The sequence below is a fragment of the Dromaius novaehollandiae genome, chromosome W (assembly GCF_036370855.1).
Source record: "Dromaius novaehollandiae isolate bDroNov1 chromosome W, bDroNov1.hap1, whole genome shotgun sequence".
In the NCBI taxonomy this organism is placed as follows: domain Eukaryota; kingdom Metazoa; phylum Chordata; class Aves; order Casuariiformes; family Dromaiidae; genus Dromaius; species Dromaius novaehollandiae.
The window spans coordinates 29,803,112-29,823,999 of record NC_088130.1 but is presented as its reverse complement, the minus strand read 5'-3'; the positions used below and the strand labels follow the sequence as shown (position 1 = coordinate 29,823,999).

Here is a 20,888-nt window from a genome sequence, read left to right as displayed (position 1 = left end):
ACCTTTTATATAATGGGCTCCACTGTTTCTGATCTTGACTTTCTTCTCAGAGAGGCACATTGTAAATATAAAATACGAATACTTGTTGTGGAAGAAATAATGGCTTCCACTCGGAGATATTAAACTATTGCCGTAGAACTTTTATATGAGTTCCTAAACCAGTCAGGTTAGCTATTAGCTTCCTCCTCTTAATCCTCTTGACAATCCCTTTTGCAGATTACCTGCCAGCTTCTACTGATCCTAGAGGATTTTTTACACATTTTCTTCTTTAAATTCTCTTGACAAATGACCACGTGATTCAAATTCTTTTTTCCCTTCAAATCTCAGTAGCCAAGATATTTGAACCTATAGATGCTCCAAATATGATTATATGGTCTGTATTTCAGCTTGTCAATGTTACAGAAAACAAAGCAAAAAGTATTTCCTTTTTGAAACTCCTGCAGAAAGCCTACAAGAAGGATTATATTTCAAAAGCCACCCTCTGTATTCAAAATAAAAAGGCTCAAAAAAGCAAAATATCCTTAGTGTCCACTTTTAACCAAGATACAAAATGGAATGAAATTAGAAGGTGTTAGCAGGTTACTTTTAATGGGAGCCATAAATTCATTTTGAGTTTACAAAGCAAGAATGAACAGCAGCACTCAAAATCATTAGTATACAGACAGTGCTAGATTTTGTCTGTGTGGTGATAGCATCTAATTTCAGGATCAGTAACAAAGTAGTCACTTTGGTGTAAAGTTAGTGTGATACAGCCTTTCTTAGACAAACTCCAGAATGGGATGGCATTGGTTGAAGACGAACCATTGCCTGAGAGCTGAATGCAGTGCTTCTCCATGGTCAGCTTATGGATCCTAACTTACGGGATAAAGCTGCCCTTCTCTGGAAGAAATCTCTCCTCTTGAGCACTGTTCTTACTGGGTGAATGCCAGGGAAGTAAATGAGATCTATAAATACAGCCATGGTAGAGCACATCCGAGCTCTCGAACATCAAGGATGACATACAATTCATATAAGATCTGTCTGCTGTAATAACTTCTAATTAGGTACTTTATCTTTTTTCACTATTGGATTTCATGAATTTCTGTATGGTATCAGGGTTTGGAAAATTCAGATATCCTGTGCCAAATTTCTTATGGATGAGCCTACTGTATTAAATTAGCAACCTTTCATAAGAACATATTAAAATTACTCTTTTGCTAATACATTTTTAAAGTCGTGCTGCATCAGTAGCTTTCATATCTAATGCTAATAAGAGATGATGAATAATTGCTAATACAACTGCCAATTGAAGTCAGCTTGGCAATTTGATCAGTAAAATTAACATTAATATAGTGTGATGAAATATTGCCAGTATAATAAAGGACTTCCTATCAGGAATGCATGCTACTCTTAGTCTCTTGCAATGTTACAGCTGAAAGATAGCTAGAGTAAGGTTTCCATACTCCCCTACTCCTGCCTGAGAGGGCATTCTAGGTATTAATGCAAAGCCAAATTCTGACATTATTTATATGATGTGCAGTATCATCCAATTTTATTCAGGGTGAAGTAAAATTGAAACAGGGGCAGAATTTGGCTGTTTATTCACAGATGTTGTCACTCTCCACTCTCCACTTTTTGACTCTAAATCAGAGATAGAATTAATATTAGCTAGAGTAATTTCTCATTCGGTATTTTTCCTGGCTATCCAAATAAGTATGTTGTTACCTGTTGCATCGTGGCTACTGTTTTGCTGTCCACAGAAGATATTAAATAGAATTTAACTCTCACACTCCAAAGATGTCAGGAGTTAGGGGAGAATCTACGTTTGACTTTATCCTGTGGAGGTAGTGACTCAGTGTTTGGACTCCTATGCAAGGTTGGGGGGCAGTGTATACAACCGTGTTACAGTTTTGTATTTATTTTTCAAATATGTTAAAGCTGTAGTGTATATGATGGATACTATTTAAAGCTTAAATCCTAATTTCTTCACGTAAACCTAAAAAGCATAAAAACTTTCAATCCCTTATCCTGAGAGAGATTTGAACAGCAGAAAAGTCTTGTGGTTGGTGTTATTAAAATAAAAGCTGCAGATTCATTTTTTATGATAAGGCTTTGTATGACAAACACATACATGCCTTTTAAGTATTTCTTATTAATTGATTAGATATTAGCTACAGGGCATTTTGTTTCTCTGCTTCCTTTCAGAGAAAAAACAAAGCAAGATTTTCACAGCATGAGAATCATTCCCTTTCATTTACTGCTGAGAAAAAGCAGCTAATATCCTTCTGGCTTTCCTTCTGAAAACGTAATTCTTTTCTTTAGCTCACCAAATTAAAAAATACCGGTTATCTGATTAAGTGGTTCAAGGCTGGCAATAGTGCATTCTTCCATCTTTCTTTTTCATGAGCTATCAGTTGGAGAAATACTCCCGTTCTTTTGTGTTTTCAGGTTGGGGCCTCCACAACTATTTTTTTAATCTTTCTTTTTGTGAAGTTAGTACTTTTATAACTTGCTAAATTTAGGCTACTGGAATCTGCAGTTCTTTATACAAGTTACAGTATGAGCAGTAGCAGAATGAGCTCCCACATCTTATTCTGCTGAAATGCCTAAACTTAGACCATGAGGATGTGCCATTCAGTGGCAGAGGACATGTTTGTCTCCTTGCCTGTGTCTATCGGATGGATTCAGCAAGCAATGATTAAACAGCCTTACATGATATTTTAGCATATTATTTATAAGTTGTATTTCTGTGGAGACTGCAATTCCCTTAAAATTCTTGTATTACAGCTTATAGTCTACCTACATAACTGAAAATTATTTGATGTCAAGTATGTCAAAATCATGTCTTTTTTAGAAATAAGTCCCACTCTGTGGTGCCCAGTACTTGCACATTTACAGTGAATGGCTGGTTTAAGCCCTCTCCAGTGAGGCTTTTATCTGCACCATTATCAGTGCTGTATATTTTCATTTTACTTCTGGAACCGGGTGTTATTCAGTAAGTAGTAGGAGCTAAGGGGTCTGACAGAGGGCTATCTCTTTCAGGGTCTATAAACTGCTCAGAAGTAGGTGACATAAGCTTCAGTAGGATGTAACAACCAGTCCCAGCTGAACTCTTGAGACAACTTTCCAGGAAAACTAACTACTAGCATTGCATATCTAACAGATAGTCTGTAAACTCAGTTCTGTTGTGGAAGTCCCTGTGTTCTTGCACTCGGGGTTTTAAAAATAAATATTACCCTCCCTGTTTTGGTATTACCACTACTTTTCATACAAATGCTGGGGTCTTTGAGTAGAAATAATCTCTAGTTTATCCATGCTGTTTTCTGTACTTCTGTAAGAATTCCTGACTGCAAGGGCGAGAGGTCAGGGTAGTTTAAAAAGAGAGACATTTTTGCTTAAGGTGTGACAAACATAATAAGTAGCTGAATGCTAATTTAGGCTATCATCTTTAATTAGGGCATCAAGACTAGAATGAACAGTCTTCACTCTGGAAATGAGCACTCATGATCAAAGAAGAGCTACCTTATTTAAATAATTTAAATGGAGATCAATTTTAATCAAAGTTGATATTGAGTATTGCATATGAAAATGACTACTTTTTTCTTTAAATTTTGATGTTACCATGTAAATGAGCAATTCCCTTGTTCAGAGATATGTAGCATCTGGCTGGCAATATTCCTTCAGGGTTGAAAATGTGAATGAATATCCACTTAAAGCTGGCTGCATGACTAACATCCTCCATGCAGCTGAGAAGTCAGGAATCCTCCTTCCTGCTTGGCCAGGTATGTATTCTATTGACTTTTAAATATCTTCTGATTCCATATGTATTTGATGTTATTCTGGCTTACTGAGTACAACTATTTATATCTTTAGAGAAATTAGAGAAGGAAGAAGATGGTCAAATGTGCCTTTCAGAAAAGATAAATATTCATTAGGATAAACTATAATAATTTTGTGTAATGTTTTAAGCTTCTGTACGGAAAAAAATTCTAATCACAGATGTGTCAATACGCAAACCCAGAACAACTCATGCACGTATGTACATGGACTCTTCCAGAGATGCGCATTGCTCTGCAGACATACACATCCAGAAATATGCTTTAGATCAAAAAACAAATGCAAAACTCTTTACTAGGTATACAATAAAAATATCTAGAAAGATGCAGAAACACACACAGCCTTTTTACTGAATTCACTGATATTAGTAGTCAAAACTAGGAAGAGTTTTCTAAGCTATAGACTCATGCCAGGTCATACATTTGGATTAAATTTGGATTGGTCGGGGCGTCTTTTTGTTCTGTTCTTGCATCATTGAATCCTAATCCATAAATTGGGCTTCTTGCTGTGTCAATTAAAAGAAAAGAAACCTGAGCTTAAGTGTTTAGCTGGATGTAGACCGCAGTACTTTCACTGGTGAGGACTGAGTTCCAATGTTTTTTTAACCTTCATGTTACTTTCTAGCCTGCTTTCTGATAATGTAGTATCCTATATGTCTGATAGCTTTTGAAATACGCTAAAGTCTGTTTTCCAGTATGTAATAGGTATGAATATTCAGACAAGAACTTAAGTTCACCTCAGTACACTGTTTACTCTGGAAACAGAGGAAAAACATTATAGCTAACAAAGTCAGAGCCAAAGGTGATGTCCCATTCCTTCTTTTCTGCTTCTTTTATCCACAGAAGAGTGTAATTTTATGAATCTTTGCATGTTTCAGGTTTATCTTGAGTTTTGTCACTTTTAAAACATTGAAGTTGCTTTGTAAATAAGGATTTTTTTCATTTGTCTACTGTTCCCCTTTCATCATAAGCTTCTGGTTTGTATCAAACATCCTTTAAAAATGAGTGAGGTTGTACCTTTTCAGCCAGTCATTACTGTGCCCAAGGAGACTGGTCCATTCCTGCTAGGTATTGGCAGCTTTTCCTTATCTCAGCGTTAAAGACTTTGTTGCCTGCACTCTCCCAGGTCATGCCAACACAGGGAGCAAGGGACCAACTGAAAAACTTGCTTGTTCCTAATAAGTCTTAAAAGATGTGAATTTGCAGTGCAGAGGCCCAAACACTGATTTACTAGGAATGGAGCCTGAGAAATTGTATGGAATTCCCTTCAAATTCCGTAAGTTTCATAAGTTTCATAGCAGGAAAAACAAACTGTCTTTTTATTTTAGAACAAATTCTTTCTCCAGAAACAGACCTCGTACAACTGTTTTCTATACATAATTTATATTGACAAAACCTCACAAGGCTTATCATGTCAAGCATATCTATTGTGACCATAACATTGCTGTTATTGTATACAGAATAATCTTGTTTACAGTGTCTTAACCCTGATGGAGTTTTGCTAATGACAAACAATGTTTTAACCATTCCTCCTTTCCAAATCAATGGTTAGTAAAACTACAAACAGCAAAACTGAGTTGTAATAACCATGTACTCAGAGGCCATCCAACAAAATAAATCAACCATGTTTACTACATAACTGTGTATTCAGTAGCAGGCACTAAAACTGGGCTCCGTATATTGGTCTTGAGAATTAAGCATTGCCACCATGCCAGTAACAGTGGATAGCAGAATTAATTAACTTGGCTTGAGTTTAATACTTAGAAATAATAATTTCATGTTAATCTAAAATGTTGCTCTTACTGAGCAGAGGAAATCGTTGTCCATGAATGAGGATTGCAGAGTGCTGTCTAAGCTACAACACAGCAAAACTTTCACAATACTGCTAGCATTTCAATTAACAAAATCAGTCCTAAAAAAGAATAATTGAAAGAGAAGAAACCTCTCCTTCAAATGAGGACCCAGCTAACCAAGGTCCTGGCAAAACCACACATTTTTCAAATGTAATGAAAGATGCCTTCATAAAACGAAGCTGACAAGAAAATGAAAGACAAATATGAGCACAAGGTTAAAGTAAAGCAAAGCATGCCTTTCTTATTTGATCTAGACAGTCTGGGTTTTCTAAGGGCTGAGCAGAGGTCCCCCATCTAATTTTCACCCGGGTGACTTCAGCCAAGATGGAAATAGAGACTACAGAACAAAAAGGAGTCATCCGTTTGCTCTCTACCCCCCTGCTTTCTGTGAGTGATTGAGACTTAATAAGGACATTCTCTGCTACTTGTGATAGTTATAAGCTCTCGCACACATTCTCTGTGTGTTTAGATGCACAGTAGGAAGGTTCGCACATCTGACAGGGTACAAAGAATCAATTTACAGCAGAAGGAAACATCAGATATTGGCACTTAAGCACCACAGCAGTAGATACCTCAGAAATGCTTCAGATAAATTAGAAAGACCTAAGGCTAAAAAAGAGGATGGAAAGAATGCAACTGCAGACTTAGTGTGCTTTTGATTTTAACTGGCACTTGAGTAAAGGTTATGCATATATGAGAGGGAAATTAAAAAAAAAATACATATTTATATGGCTACTTTACTGTAGTATTTGTGCATTTAAAAACAGCCAAAATTACCAGCCAGAAAATTTTCCTGACAAAATGTGAGATTTTGGTAAAAATGTCAATGTAAACTTTTTTAATTCAGAGTTTTGAAAATTTGTGGTTTCATTTTCCTCTTTTTCTCTCTTAGTTGCTACTGTCTGCAACAGAAAAAATGTCTACCTCTTCTTCCTTTTATTCATATTCATAACTTATTTCACTCTGTATGTTTTCAACTCTTCCTCAATATTTTGAAATAAAAGATAAATCATACCATGAAATAAAAATTTCTATAAAATCTTTAATAGCTTATGAAAAAGGTTTGTGGATGCATAGGTAATATAGGTAATGTAGTACTCTCTCATAGTACAGACCAAAGATCAAGTCAGAAAGGTGGTTAGTGATTTGAAATTAACGGCCATTATTAGGTTAAATTCATCCTGACATAAAGGGGCCTGCATGATTCTCTTTAAAGTTGACAGTAATTTTTTGCTCTGACTCTGAAACTGAATTGAACCATCTTTCTTCCAAAGCTTGCTGCAAAATTGATTGTTTATAAAAAGAAAATGATCTATTTAGTGTGCTTTTTCTAAAGCCTGGAAATGTACTTTCCTCTTTTCTATGAGCAGTTCTGTAATATAATATATAGAGCTGCACAGGGGAGCACACTGCAAAAGTTTATACAGCAGACATGCTTTTATGTGATCCCACTAAAAGCATGGAATATGGCTCACCAAATATCCCTGAAATTGCCTGGGTCTGAGTAAAATATCATTTCACTGCAGGATAAAGTGTTTCATTTAAAGTGCAAGTACAGGCTCTAGGGTAATATTGACAAAGTGGAGTTAAATTATGAACTAATACCTCTCTCCAGAGGGCTGGAAGGATATAATGCTAATCCTAAGAACAGTGCCTGTTTCCCCTTGTGTTAGAAATAGTGCATATCAGAGGATTCATTATTCTTTATATAACAATTTCTATATATCAGTTTTATAAACCAACAATGCAAAAATTAAGAACAAAATGCTGGAAATAATGTCACAAAATTGAGAAACAAATCAGTTTCCCAGATGTCTTCTCTTGCCCTTTAGACTGCGTAAAATGGACATAATTCTTTGCTGAGACTACCCTCTCTGCCCAGCAGGCCTCTCCAGCTGCCAAAGAGCTGCAGGACGAGTTCTGCACCGGCCCTCAGGAGGATTATCTGCAGGACGGGCGGGCGTCCGTGCAGTTAGACTGCCCTCAACCGTGGTTAGTCTCGTCTTTCGAGGGGATAACAGGCAGCAGAGTGTGAGCTGAAGCACCTTTTTTGGAGGTAAGAAATATCTGAATGGGGAGTATAATGGTTGAATGAAAGCTGGAGTATTCCTCTCTCCAAAGGTAGAACGAGCTGTAATACTTTTATAAATATTTCTCATTAAAACCTTATGGCCTAGTGGTAAACCAGTGCAGGAGTCTTCTAAATTCTTGTTGATTTCTCTTGAGGGAAATGTCTAACTTCTTGATGGAGGCACAAACCCAGCATTTGTACGAAGTCTCACTGATGGTTGGCTGAGTTAACTCTAAGTGGGGCCGAGGGTCAGAATGTGTATATCTGTCTGTTGGATCCAGCTTTCTGAGTACAGAAACAAGTGCTCATTTTTAAAACATGACTGACAATATAAAAGTAAGATAAAATTACAGGCACTAGGCTAACTAAAGAGATATTTGATGAAAGAAGACCCAAGATGGATAAGCTGGTTAAACATACATAATAATTGTATCTGCTCAAACAAAGGCGTACATCCTTTTGGTCCCCAGCTCTTACGACAGCCAAACACAGCTCTGATCACTTGCCTTGTATTCCTGATACTACAAATTTCTGATTTGTATTTCTGATGTACAGGAGTGATCTTGTAATTGTCTACAGTTCACAGACAGACTTTTAGCGGCACAAATGACAGGTATTTATCTCTCACTGATTACCTTTAAATTCCTTTTTTCATCAATCACATTTTTGGGTTTTTTTTAATTATATTAATTGGAAAATGATATTTTCTTGTAAAGTCCATGAATATCAGTGCTGAAGGAACCCCACAGCAGGGTAGGAGTCTGCACATGCAGCTCTGTACATTTCTTCAGTACCATAGTAGAAGGAATTCTGAGTTTCTCAGTGTTTGTTGGACATCTAACAGCTGTTAGACTTTTATTTTCTTTCCTCAGTGTATTATGAGTATTAAACCCACTCTAGTCAAAGCATTCAGCCAAACACTACAGCTGGCCTGAATCTTGCAGTAAGCTCACCTCGTAGGCCTTCTTTCCCTGAGTGGTAAGCTGCCTTGTATTTATGATAGGGTGAATGTGTGTCCAGGCAGTTCTTGGAGAGTGGGTTGTATGCTCTCAGTTCAAACTCAAGCTTGCCTTGAGACAAGTTGGTCGTGTGCTCATGCCTTTAGTCAGGGGTGTTGAATTTATTTTTACTGGGGCTTGCTTTGTCCTCTGAAATGTATTGAGCTGAGGCAATTTTTAAACACATTTTTTAACGTAAATAAATTAAACATTCTGTAATAAACAATTCTGCAGTGTGGTTATACGTAATAATGCAATGAATGGACAAGCTGAAAGCTAAGTCTTTAGTAGAAGCACCTTTTCAACATCACTATCTCTGATTAAATTAACGGCCTTCTCAGTTCTATCTTACCAAGAATTAAGACTTTTCCTTTTTTTTTGAGGCCATTTTCCAGGAAAGCTGACTCTTGATGAGAGAGTGTAAGTGTGAAGTAGGCAGTGCACACACCCCAGCTACTGGCAAGAATATAGACTCCTGTGGAGAAAATATGGGTGATATAAATCTTTACACTTCTACCTGACCGCCATGCCGTGGTACTTGTATGTCTACAAGGAAGTTATTTTTTACATTAATGATTAGTTCTTTTTTACATTAAGAATTCTGCAGCTTACATGCATATATGCCTGAAGGTGTGCGGAGGGTGGGGAAGCTCTGTCGTTCATTCTGCTTTTATACTCCACCCATGTGGAGACTCCTACCCCCAGAAAAGGGCTCTTCAGCTCACACACTTCTGCTTGTTAAACCCCTGGAAAAATGAGAGTGACCATAGCTGATGCCACTCCAGCCACGTGTATCCCTGCCCTTCCTGCAGATAATCTTCCTAAAGTATGAAGCCGAAGTCAGGAGGCTGGTACTATGTTTCTGCATCATTTTGTGAGATTGGTCTGCTGGAGGGCAGACTCCACTTCAGACGTACACAGCACATCAGCAAAAAGTGCCCCTGCTCTGCCAGGCCTGCTGTGTGCTGAACCTGCTGGCAGAGGTGCTTGGGCTCAGCTTGCCCACGCAGCAAGTGCCCTGAGGACAGGCACCCTGCAGCAGGCCACCGTGCTCTGGCTCCAGTTCTCCCCGGGCAGCTTGACACCAGTCGCTGCCTTCACCACTGAGATTTGCGGAGGTGTGGATGCTGCCTGAAGTGGGCATTCGTAAAGCAGCGCTCAGGACCCTGGGGGAGCAGTTAAAGCCTGATGCCTCCCTGGAACATAGTGCCTGGGCAAATTATATTCGAAACCTGAATTTAAGCCAGAGTCCTGAGCTGAGGTTGGTTGAATTTAGGAATAACTGAAGTCTTGATCCTTTTTTTAAAAAAGATTTCCAAGCCCAAGCATGAATTTTTGGAGATGTTGTGTAGGTGTAGTTCAGCACTGCTCTTTGCTGATACTCAGTTTTTGAAGTAGTGAATTTTAAGATATTGTAATCATGCAGAACCTTTACATGAAATTATATACTTGTCATTTCACCTCTTTAGCATTCCCAGTATTCTTTTGCCATGCTCCCATGTAAAATAAACAGACAGTGGTAATTGTCCTGGGGGATGTGGACAGTCCAAATAAAAATTCCTGCAGAGCTTTTGTAGTCCAAAGAAAAGGGAGCTAAAATGAACCTGGGGGAGGGGGAGGAGGATGTGTAGCAAGAATACATCACAACAGTTACTCCCTGTATATTCGCACCATTTCAATTCCAGCCCCTCATGCATTTCAGGTTAAAGATTTATGTAAATGTCTCATTGCTTTGAATCTCTAAAAACTTCTGCTTTCCCCTCAATTCCTTCCATTTGTTGACATTTATGCACTTATTGATCTTTTACCAAGTGCTGCAGTTTTATAACTATATAAAATACAAATGCCATTCAGTATGTCTGGAGAAGCAGTGGAAGGTAACTACTCTGGTAATTTACTGAGGATTTCAGTATATTAATTGCAAACATCTGGAACAGGCAGATGTGCTAATATAGTAGAGCATTTGGGTGATATTCATGGTTATTTTGGCACTAAAGTTCCCGTGTTGCCTCCTTGCAATAAAACTAAGAGAACCCAGTGACACCATCAAGTGCTAACCAATGTGTTTGCGGGCAGCTATCACAGGCCCCTGACTCTTCGTTAAGCTAAAAGCCGTGTGACTTTACCCTCCTGAAAAATGCAATTAATTTCAAAACAGTGCACTACTGGGCATGTTTAATTGTTAATTTTCAGTGACACTTTTGAGCAAAAAGTTAGAAAATGAGTCAGAGAGGGATATGCCAGCCTGTCTCCTCAAAGATTAAACTCCTTAGCATTCAAAGCTCTAAAGTTTCCTCTTTAACCTTTTTTCTAGCTTCCCATCATATACACTAGGAGTGTAAGCAGAAGCAAGCATGAAGTATCTGCTGAACTTTCTGGACAAATACTGACAATTTTATATCCCCTGAAAGTGAAATCTTACTCAGATCTAAGTCAGTGTGTGGGTTTAATTGCTTTTCTCACATCATTTCTTTGTCAAAGGACATTTGACTTTAAATTGACAATGAAATAAGCCAGTCGTCAGTTTGGCAAAAATACCAAGCACCATCTTTCTTGTATCCTGACTATATAGAAACATTTCTTGTTGTTATTTCCCTTGAGGCCACAACAGAGCTGACTGTCCTGAGTGGGAGGCTACCCGCACACAGCTTAGGTCTCCAGCTGCTGGAATGCTGTCCTGAAGCCCTTAGCTGTGTCATAGCGCTGAAGTGAACAGTTCTCCGGAGAGCCCTTTTGTTCTCTCTCTTATGCTGGCATCTGGAAGCAGGTAGGAGTGGGAGCCCATTGCATTAGGCAGCACAGAGGTTATATCATGCTTGCACTGAAAAGCTACCCACCTGGAAAGGGATAATGACAGTGGTAGGAACAGCATTTAACAAAATATCGAAGGCACCTCAGTTTTCAGTTGCATCTTTTTTCACTTCTTTTTATAGGTCTCCCCAAACCATTTCCTCATTTCTCCTCTAGCAACTGCACAATTAATCTGCCCTCCCAGTCATTCCGCCCTGCCCACCTCAGAAAAATAGCAAAAGACATAGACAGAGGAGAGAAACAAGTCAAGTGGTCCCTTTTACGAGCTGACAGCAGTGCTAGAGGAACTTGCACTAATGAGCTCTTCAGAGAAAATGGGGAGGAGGCTGTAGGGGGGCTCATGCTAGCAGCTCCCCAGAAGGACTATCACGATTATTATGCTTGCAAAATGAGGATGGAGCATAAGCCTTCATGACAGTCTCACCCTTACAGGGCAAGTTAAAGTTGCAGAACTGTATTCTGTTCTCACAAAACATAAATCAGAAATTGTTTCATTCCTGCCAGTTGAATTACACCCTGTCAACCTGGTGCAGATCAGAAGCAGGACCATAAAATCTACAGACACATCATTTACACACTTTAATAATCTAGAAATGCATTTTGGTCGCACCTTAGTTCTTAAGTAAATGATACAAACAGGAATTGAAGTTTTTTCTTAAAGCATACACCATCGCACTCCTCCCAGTCTGGATTTCCTCCTGTGCAGGAATTTTGTAGGGAATTTTAGAGTGAAATAATGATGCAAAAGACAATTGAAAGCTGAGCTATACTCAGTGTATGGTGAAAATGCTGCGATCAAGCCAAATTTCCTTTGTCTTTTAATTTATATATAGCAAAAAGAATAGCTATCAAATTATTATCACTTCTTATTTCTTACACCTTGATACTGCGTTCTCAAGAATTCCTGAGACTAGAGGTAATGGTGTTTGGAGAGAGATGCAGAAGCACACCATGTCAGCATAGAAAGACAAGGTGAGATACAGGATACTAAAAAGCAAAAGCATGAGATTTTGGGCTGTCTGTGCAATATTAGAGGGCTGCCTGGCCTTTTCTGCCCATCAACAATAATGGAATTGAGTTCCACACTGAAGATAATTGCCTTAAGTCATTCTCCAGCCACAGGGAAGGTAAGATTAATAAAGAGCATTTATTATAATTCTGCAACCAATTTATGTAATGGAACACATAATAAATAACCACATTTAGCACAAGCATTTATCATAGCCAATTTATACATCAATTTGTTCAGTGTGTGTTAAACCAACCATTCATATGAGTAAGTGTTGTTCTCTTTATGTCCCTTTTTCTCTGTTAAAGTAAAAATTATTGTTGGTGAGGGGATTTTTGTTTTTTTTGTTTTTTAATAAACACAGAAGTGACAGTGACACATGTAAACTTGCCAGCCACTGAAACACGGCATGGAGTTTTTCAAGGAGCCTGGATTTCTGCCTATTGCAATTGGAAGCCATTCTTTGAGCAAAATCTCCATGACAATTAAAACCCTGTTGCAATTAGACCGCATGTTTCCCAAACCTCCCTGGTTAGATTTGAATTGAAAGAGCAGCATCTCACAGGAGATTGAGAGGATTATGTCCTAAAAACGTTGTCTGGAATTCTCTGCTTAAAAAGAGGGTCTGATCTGGAGGGACAGCAGAAAAAGGTCCTACAGGTTTCAGGGGGATATGGTGGGCAATCAGCTGGGTGCAGTAGGATACTAGACATAGACAATGGATCCATTTATGAGTAGTGAAAAAGAAAAAGATAAAATTTAAAAACTATTCCTGATTACACTTTAGAACAAAGAGAATCAGTATTTCAAGTTTATCTTTCCTATCTATCTGATTCAATGGAAAAGATGCTCTTAAACTTTTATTATTTATGATGACATCTATTTCAGTAGGTACTTTTGTGATGATATGGGCTAGAGTATTTGTTTTTCCACATCAGTAGCATTATACTGTGTATTTTGCAGAAGAACCATTCTCTTAAATTAAATGCTGCTGAAAATGAAACAATTTAAGCATGCCGAGTAACTGCCTGTATCTTTTCAACTCTATTCCAGTTCCCTTCAATGAGGTGGTGTTTTTCATTCCAGTTAATTTTCCAGCATCAGGTAGCATCAATCGTTCAAAACTCTGGTTACAGTCTAAAAATAATAGAGACAGACTGCATCTATCATGAATTGCTAGGAACCTTAAATACCAGTATGTGCTTTCCTCACTCTGCTGCTTCTTCCTGATCCACATGCCACACACACTCACTAAACTGCACAACTGAATTTTGTTTATTTTAGGCTGGCTTTCATCCAACCTCCATATACATATTGTAGCACACTTGCAATGAAGAAAACGAGGTGTTGCATTCTATAAATAAAGAAAGAAATTGTGAGCTATTATATGTTGCAAGGAGCTGAGAGAGAGCTTTTCCTCCTGCTTTCCACTCACTTTATCTTTACATAGCTAATACTTACATGTCGGCCCAGAGCTGTTCTGAGGAGTTTTAAACAAAGACTACCAGAACTGTGATAAAGTCTTGTCCCTTTTTATTGCATACTTTATATCAGAAAGGTTCCAGTCAGCAGTCATTGTAGAGCAGGAAATAAAAAGAAACTTTTATTGCCCTGTGAACAACCATAATCATCTTGTTTTCCATCCTGATTAAAAAGACTTTTTGATTATTATGGTACTAGGAAAACTGTTGTAATAAGATGTTAACTTCTGTTGAGATGCATATCATTATTTATTGATGGAATACATTAATGTGGAACAAGGGGAAGACAAAGTCAATATTTATGATGAGGAAAAATAAACTGATGTTCACTGAAACAAACCATTAGATTCTTAGTCAGGAAGATAACCCCCCGCTCTGGAGCATGTAAGACAGAGATTTATAAATCCCATAACTTCCTTGAGGCCAAGATGCTAAGTATAAATTTAGAGGCTGTATGGAGGTTACTTTCCCCATCAGTATATCCAAAAATGTCTTTGTATCTTGGCATATTCCTATCTTTAGATATTAAGCTAAAATCACCAGATGTAACTTTTAAGGCATTTGGAATGATTTTGTACTTGAGTTGAACTGGCTGTTTTCTTATATGTCATTCAAACAAACTGGCTTATTTGTAAAAAAAGTAATGTTTGGGCTAACATGTGATTTGTTTACATGATTTCAAGACAAAAAGATCCCCCAACCTTTTTTAACTCCAAGTTTCTTGTATTTTTTGAGTGGTAGAACATGAGTTTAGGAATTCCTTTTTCAAAGAGAGAATTTTCTATGTGAAAAAATGGCAAAAAATACATCAGTGTTTTTGTTGTTTTAGTTTTTTGTACTTTGTATAGCACTATTTTCAGTGTCTCTTCTATGCAGCATAGCAGATGAACATGAAGCAACTCATTAAACTGGACACCAAATACAAATGGTAATGGTAATTTGTTACAGAGTGCATCTCTAAGGGAGAAAGCCACCTAGTGCGTATGCATATCTTTAGGTTCTGAAGTCAAATTAAATTGCTAACATTTCTTTCCCTCAAAATGTCCTTCAGGAATCGACCTTGCAAAAGGTCATATAGTGCAGAACCCAGGCAATTCACACATATTGACACAAAGCTGCTGGTGAAAGCTGATTGACAGCACCCTGGGCATTGATTATGCCATCGTTTCCATTTTATAATTCCTATCTATTTGTAGTAGCATTGTGGGTGGATGCATACACCACTACGCTGCTATATGTATACTGTGATGGAAAAGGTGTCTGATTTGTTTTGTTGCTGCTGGGTGTAATGCTTCCGATGTATTCTGTAACCATGTCTCCAAAGTGACCGTAGCCTGACTAATGAATCTAAACATTGATGTCTATCTTGTGCCTATCCAAGTCCTAGTTTGTACTACAGATTTGTAGTACAGCATTGTGTACAAACTACAGTTTGTACTGCAGACAGGAACACAGTTGATGTCATATGCAGTAAAAGGATAGAAGATGAAATGGAATTAAAAAATTTAGAACCTTAAATCAAAATGCATAAAGATACTCCTTAACTTCAGGTTATGTTGCTCTGCAACTCCCTTTCTGCATGTCATTATTTTTTAGCAGTGTTGTTGTCCGAAAAGCGGATTCGTTGCCCGGTGTGCAATGAGCCAATAATTACACACTCAGGAGAGACATTTATTTATTTATTTCAGAGTTGCGCAAGCCTGGGTGCTCGGTGGTCTCCCACAAATCGAGCACACCCCACCCCAACTTTTCAGGTAGCATTTATACAATCAAATTTGCCATATTTGTGACTTCCTTCCTCTTATTGCCATATTTGTGACTTCCTTCCTCTTTCACACTGATTGGTTAATGATTTCTTCACATTTCCCTGGGTCCCACCCCTACTTCTCAAGGTCCTGATCAATTAATTAACACTGCCCCAGCTGGGTCAGTAGGTGTTATCTTCCAAGGCCCTGAGGAAGAAGACATAATCCAGACCCCTTAATCATCACTGTTTTAACAGTGAGAGGAAGCTTTTTACTTCCCAAGGTCCTGGCGTCCAAACAGGCCTTATTTCTCAGCCTTGGCATCCTCCCTTCTGGAGAGTGGGGCACAGGAATGCAGACTGCTTGTAACTCCCTTATCTTTCCAGCCTGCACCAGCTCTGAGGCCTTTTCTTAACGAACTAGGAGCGCGGCTTAAGGCTTCAGCAAATTTAGCTACTTATGCTAAGCAAGTGTGCGGCTACTCATGCTAAGCAAATTCTATCTAAGGTAGAAGTTATCCAAATCTACCTACTTCAAACATTCTTTCTGAGCTTCTCAGGGTTGTCTTGTAACAGTGTCATGTGAGTGAAGATCTCAGCTCCTTCCTTTTGCCTCTGTCTCTTACTGCCTTACTCACTGGTAGAAACCTTGGCCCAGAAGTAGCAACTGTGGCTCCCTGTATGTTGCACAAGGAGACCCAGCCGCATTTGCACTGAGCCAGAAGCAACCTGGGCTAGTTGGCAGATAATGCCAAACTGGGGAAAGTTTAGCTCTCTCACCTTTCAAAAAAGGTGCCTAAGTATGATCACTGAGAAGATGATTGACTCTAACTCACAAGTTAAGAGCATTCAAATAGGATGCTGGAAGCCAAGATTCAAATTCCTGCTACAACAAATATTCATGAAAAATATCTATGAAATGCCAGAGTTCCAAAACGGAAGGAGTGAGGAAAACTTGACTTAGAGCAACCAGTAGCCTGGATGAAAATATATTTTCCCTCAGAGAAAATCTAAAAAATCCCTGTTTCTAATCAGCAAGATACAGCTTTAAATCCAGGTCCCCCCCTACCATGTGAGTCTTCCAATAGTCAGCTCTAGGGTATTGTGGAAAAATGGATTCCTTATTTTTCACAGGTGGGACTTTGGTGCCTGCTTCTAGAATGGGTTCACAGACATGGATTCTGAGTTGAAGTAGGTGCAAAGCTGTGATCACACCAAGTGCACCTTTACTTTTCTTGATATCTCATTTGTTATCTTAGATAGCTTCCCACTCATCCAGTTTCTGAGTATCCCTTTATAAGTGCCTAACACTGCCCTTGCATTGAATGGAGATTGAATGCCTGTTAGGGCTGTGGATTCAACTGAGTGTTTGGCACTGCAACACCCAAATACTTCTGAAGGTCTACTCCTTGTGGCTTGCATGCTTTCAGCTTTTGTTCCTTCACTGAAAAGGATAGGGAAAGGTGTTTTAGGAAAGAACATAGCTCTGTCTTGTCCCAAAATAAATTGTTCACAATGATTTAGTGATTTCTTTTAGTTTTTAGCCAACTAGCATTTTCTTATTCAGTCAGTGATACAAGAAAAAAAACAAGTAAAAAGGAAGAAATGAGATCCATAGTGCAACACTGATGTCACCAAAATTTTTGGTGAAGTTATCCTATTAGAAATAGGAGGGAAAAGTTAAAATAATCACAGATTAACTATGAATTACTGTCGTGGCCATCATCTCAGGTGAAATGTCTTCTTAAATACAGGTTTACTTTCCTCTGGTATTTCTGCTGTAAATATGTCCCTCTTTGTTCCTGTGTCCCCATTTCTTGTGTATTACCTCACAATGTCCTTCCTGGTTTTAGGACAAGACATAAATATTGATTATATGTTACAATCCATAGTACTGATTATCAGCCATCTTCTCTCAAATAATACCATCAGCCTGATTCTGGCAAACATTACTGGCTTTGTTACTTATGCTTCATATTTTTAGTCTGTTTACTGAAGCAACTCCTCTGGACCTTTTATCCCTTAAAAGCAAAGGCTAAATTCTTTGCTGGAGTAAGTAAGGCAGCTAACTGGAGTAAGTAATACAACTACCTGCGTTACTGCAGGCTGTAACTATTTTATTCAAACTTACTTGTATGTGAATGTGATAGGATGATGTGCTTGATAGATAATATTTTGCATACATAAAGTCTTTTCTTTTGACAGTTGTAATGCTGCTGCAGTCCAGTAAAGACTGTACAAGAAGATTGCCGCTTAATCTTTTCTGAATCTTGAGTGGGGGACACTCAAGTCCTAAAAAGAGTGTCTTAAAAGCTACTTAAAACATTCAAAGAAGATGGCAACCTTCTCAGGTTCGAAGACTGATTAGAAATCTTGAAGCTTCATGAAAGATTAGCTTTTGTTAGTCTTCTACTCTAGGCAATACACATTACGAATTTGTGTGTTCTAGACAAATCATAAGATTATGCCTTCTTTTATGACATAGCTGAAAAGATAGATTCTTCTAATCAGCGATGAGAGAGTAAGATACGCATGGAATGGGTCTGAAAAGGCTCAGTATTCAAAACGGTTTTGGAAAAGAGTTCAAGAGTACAATTCTTATCAGAATAATCTGGCTTTTACGAAGCTGGCTGTGAAGCCTCCTGAGACGCTCAGCACTTCTACTGTATAGAGGGAGATAAAGTGAGATCTGTTTCCTTCAGTCTTTTGACAGTCCCTTTGTTGATCTTGACCAAAATCCATAAATCTGAAAAAAAAAAAACCCACAGAATAAGATCCTATCCATCCCTGCCTCCTATATAAAACCATATCATCTTTTCTATTTATTTCAACAGAGTTGGTTTTCAGTTCTATGTTTTCATAGCCTTTTATAGAGCCATCTGTGTTTGACAAAGTATTAAGTACTGATATAATTATCAGTATTACAGAATCCATTCACATCCTTTTTAACCCAGACACCCTAGTTATTCTTTCCTAGTAGTGATTTCAAATCACAAGGCCAAATCATCAGGGACTCTAAATCAGTATAGCTCCATTGACTTCACTGGCAGATTTACACCCATGTAAGATTTGTTTCAAAGTATGCTGTAAATAAAAGAAAAATACTTCTAATAATATGTCATAACGCTTGACACTTCTCATCTGAAAGACCTTAACACTCTAAGCTTTTAAAGTGAACATTTGTGTTTATGCAAGAAGCTAGATTGACAGCATTCTCAGAACAAAGGTGCCAACTCTCGTTTCATCTGAGTTTTTACAGCAGTAGGGTGGGGACTCCTTAGTAGTCACATGCTGCATATCTGGCATAAAACCGTCACTGGAGAAAACTCGCATTTAAACAACAAATTTCTTTGATAATTAGTAAACAGATTGGAGCCAGGAAAATTGTTCAAAGCATGCGAAAGGGAAATAGAGCTAGGTTTTAAGCAAAGTGTAAGTTTCCCCTTGTGTGAAATTCCCTCTTTAACACTACTCCATAAGCTAAAACTCTACTAATCCATAACTATGCCTCCAGATATAAAAAATCTCTTTTATTAGGATTTGGCAGGCTAACTGGAAATGCCCCATATTTGTGTTTTGATCTATACAGATTCATCTATCACTGAAATGTCAGCGTTTATAATGTCAGCTTTGCAGCTGGGAGAGAGGGACAATCAGTCACCCAGGAGACTTTAAAACTGTATCATGAGACAGTATTTAGAATCTGTGACTTTGTAACACAGCTGCAAACTTTGTTAAGGAGGAGGAAGTATTTATGCTGGAGGGAAGAATTGTAATAGAACCTCATAGGGATTTATACAGATATATTAAAAATTAAATTGAATTGAATTTGGTTTTATATTGAGCCTGTCAGGTTCAAGACATTCCAAAGTACTTAAAAAAAAGCAATGAGTTACTTATTGATATCAGAAGGACTGTACAGACAGCCTTTATACATACAAAATGTATTAAAGCATAATTTTGGACAGTCCTGGTTCAAATCTTCAACTACCCTCAAAACAATAATGGAAAATGTATTTATATTATTTATAGATATTGAAATCTGTATTTAAACAAACAAAATGGATAATTTCATGGCTAAATGGGCGAATGGCTAGCTTGCAAGTGCAGCAGCAGATGTTTGTGTACAACCGGGAGCACAAATTAGGTGTCAGCAGTAAGATGATTGGATGAGAGGCACCAAGTAAAACTGAGTATTTTTCCTTGAGACTCTGCTCAAAGGCAAATTATTTTGTTGAGTTACAAATTTTCCATGGACTTGACCACTTTTTCTAAAAAAAACAAAAACTAAAAAACAACTATCTTTAGAGTAAACTGGACAATAAAGAAGTGTTTGATTTTTTTATTACAAATTCAAATTATTCTTGGATGTAATAACAAGCCTTTTTGTGAACAGCTCTACCAGTCAATTCTCTAGTCCATGGGGGGACTGTATAGAGCTATACCACATAAGGCAGTTCCTACGGTCTGCTGCAAGCCACACACAATAGGTTGGAGAAACAAAAGCAAAATCCATCCTGCCACCTCCCATTGTTATTAGCTGCATGGATTTTGACCCTTGACTGTTTGTCAGTTTGGGGGGTGGCTATAATATCAACTTTTCCACCACTCACCCACCACTTTCCTTGTCTATTTCAGCCCAAATAACTACATATAGAAAGCTGATTATAGATTTTATAAGTTATTTGTTGACTTTATACTAATTTGACTTGATTTTAATTTGTTTTTTTCCATATACAGCGGTATGACTGTAGACAATTGGTGGTTATAAATCAGTGATACAGCCCTCTTTTTCCGTGATTTGTCTTTATATATAAATTCCTTTTTCTATATAAAGGGAAGGTTTCTAGGGGCTGTTTTCATTACTCTGATTTAAGCAAAACTTTTATTTGGCTTGCTGGCAGCTGCAGAATTAGGGCTTTGCTGTAAAGCAAGTAAGAAGTACAGGCATAAAACACTCACAGTAGCAGAGGAGCTGGCTTTTAATGAGGTCAGAGGTTGATATAAGCATATTTTACTTTTACTTAAGTGACCACAGGTCCACCAGAAAAAATATCAAATGGTCTGTGTCCCTATATTCAGTCTTTTAATTGGAATTCTGAGCAA

The 20,888-nt window shown here is 37.9% G+C and overlaps 1 long non-coding RNA gene across 1 annotated transcript in view; it reads left to right on the top strand.

Moving 5' to 3' along the window:
• Positions 1-7,573: 7,573 nt before the first annotated feature.
• Positions 7,574-20,888, top strand: part of LOC135324234 (uncharacterized) — an 89,159-nt gene continuing 75,844 nt past the window's right edge. The window contains exon 1 of the long non-coding RNA XR_010385602.1: positions 7,574-7,724. This is a non-coding gene — a long non-coding RNA (uncharacterized LOC135324234). The remainder of the gene's footprint in view (positions 7,725-20,888) is intronic.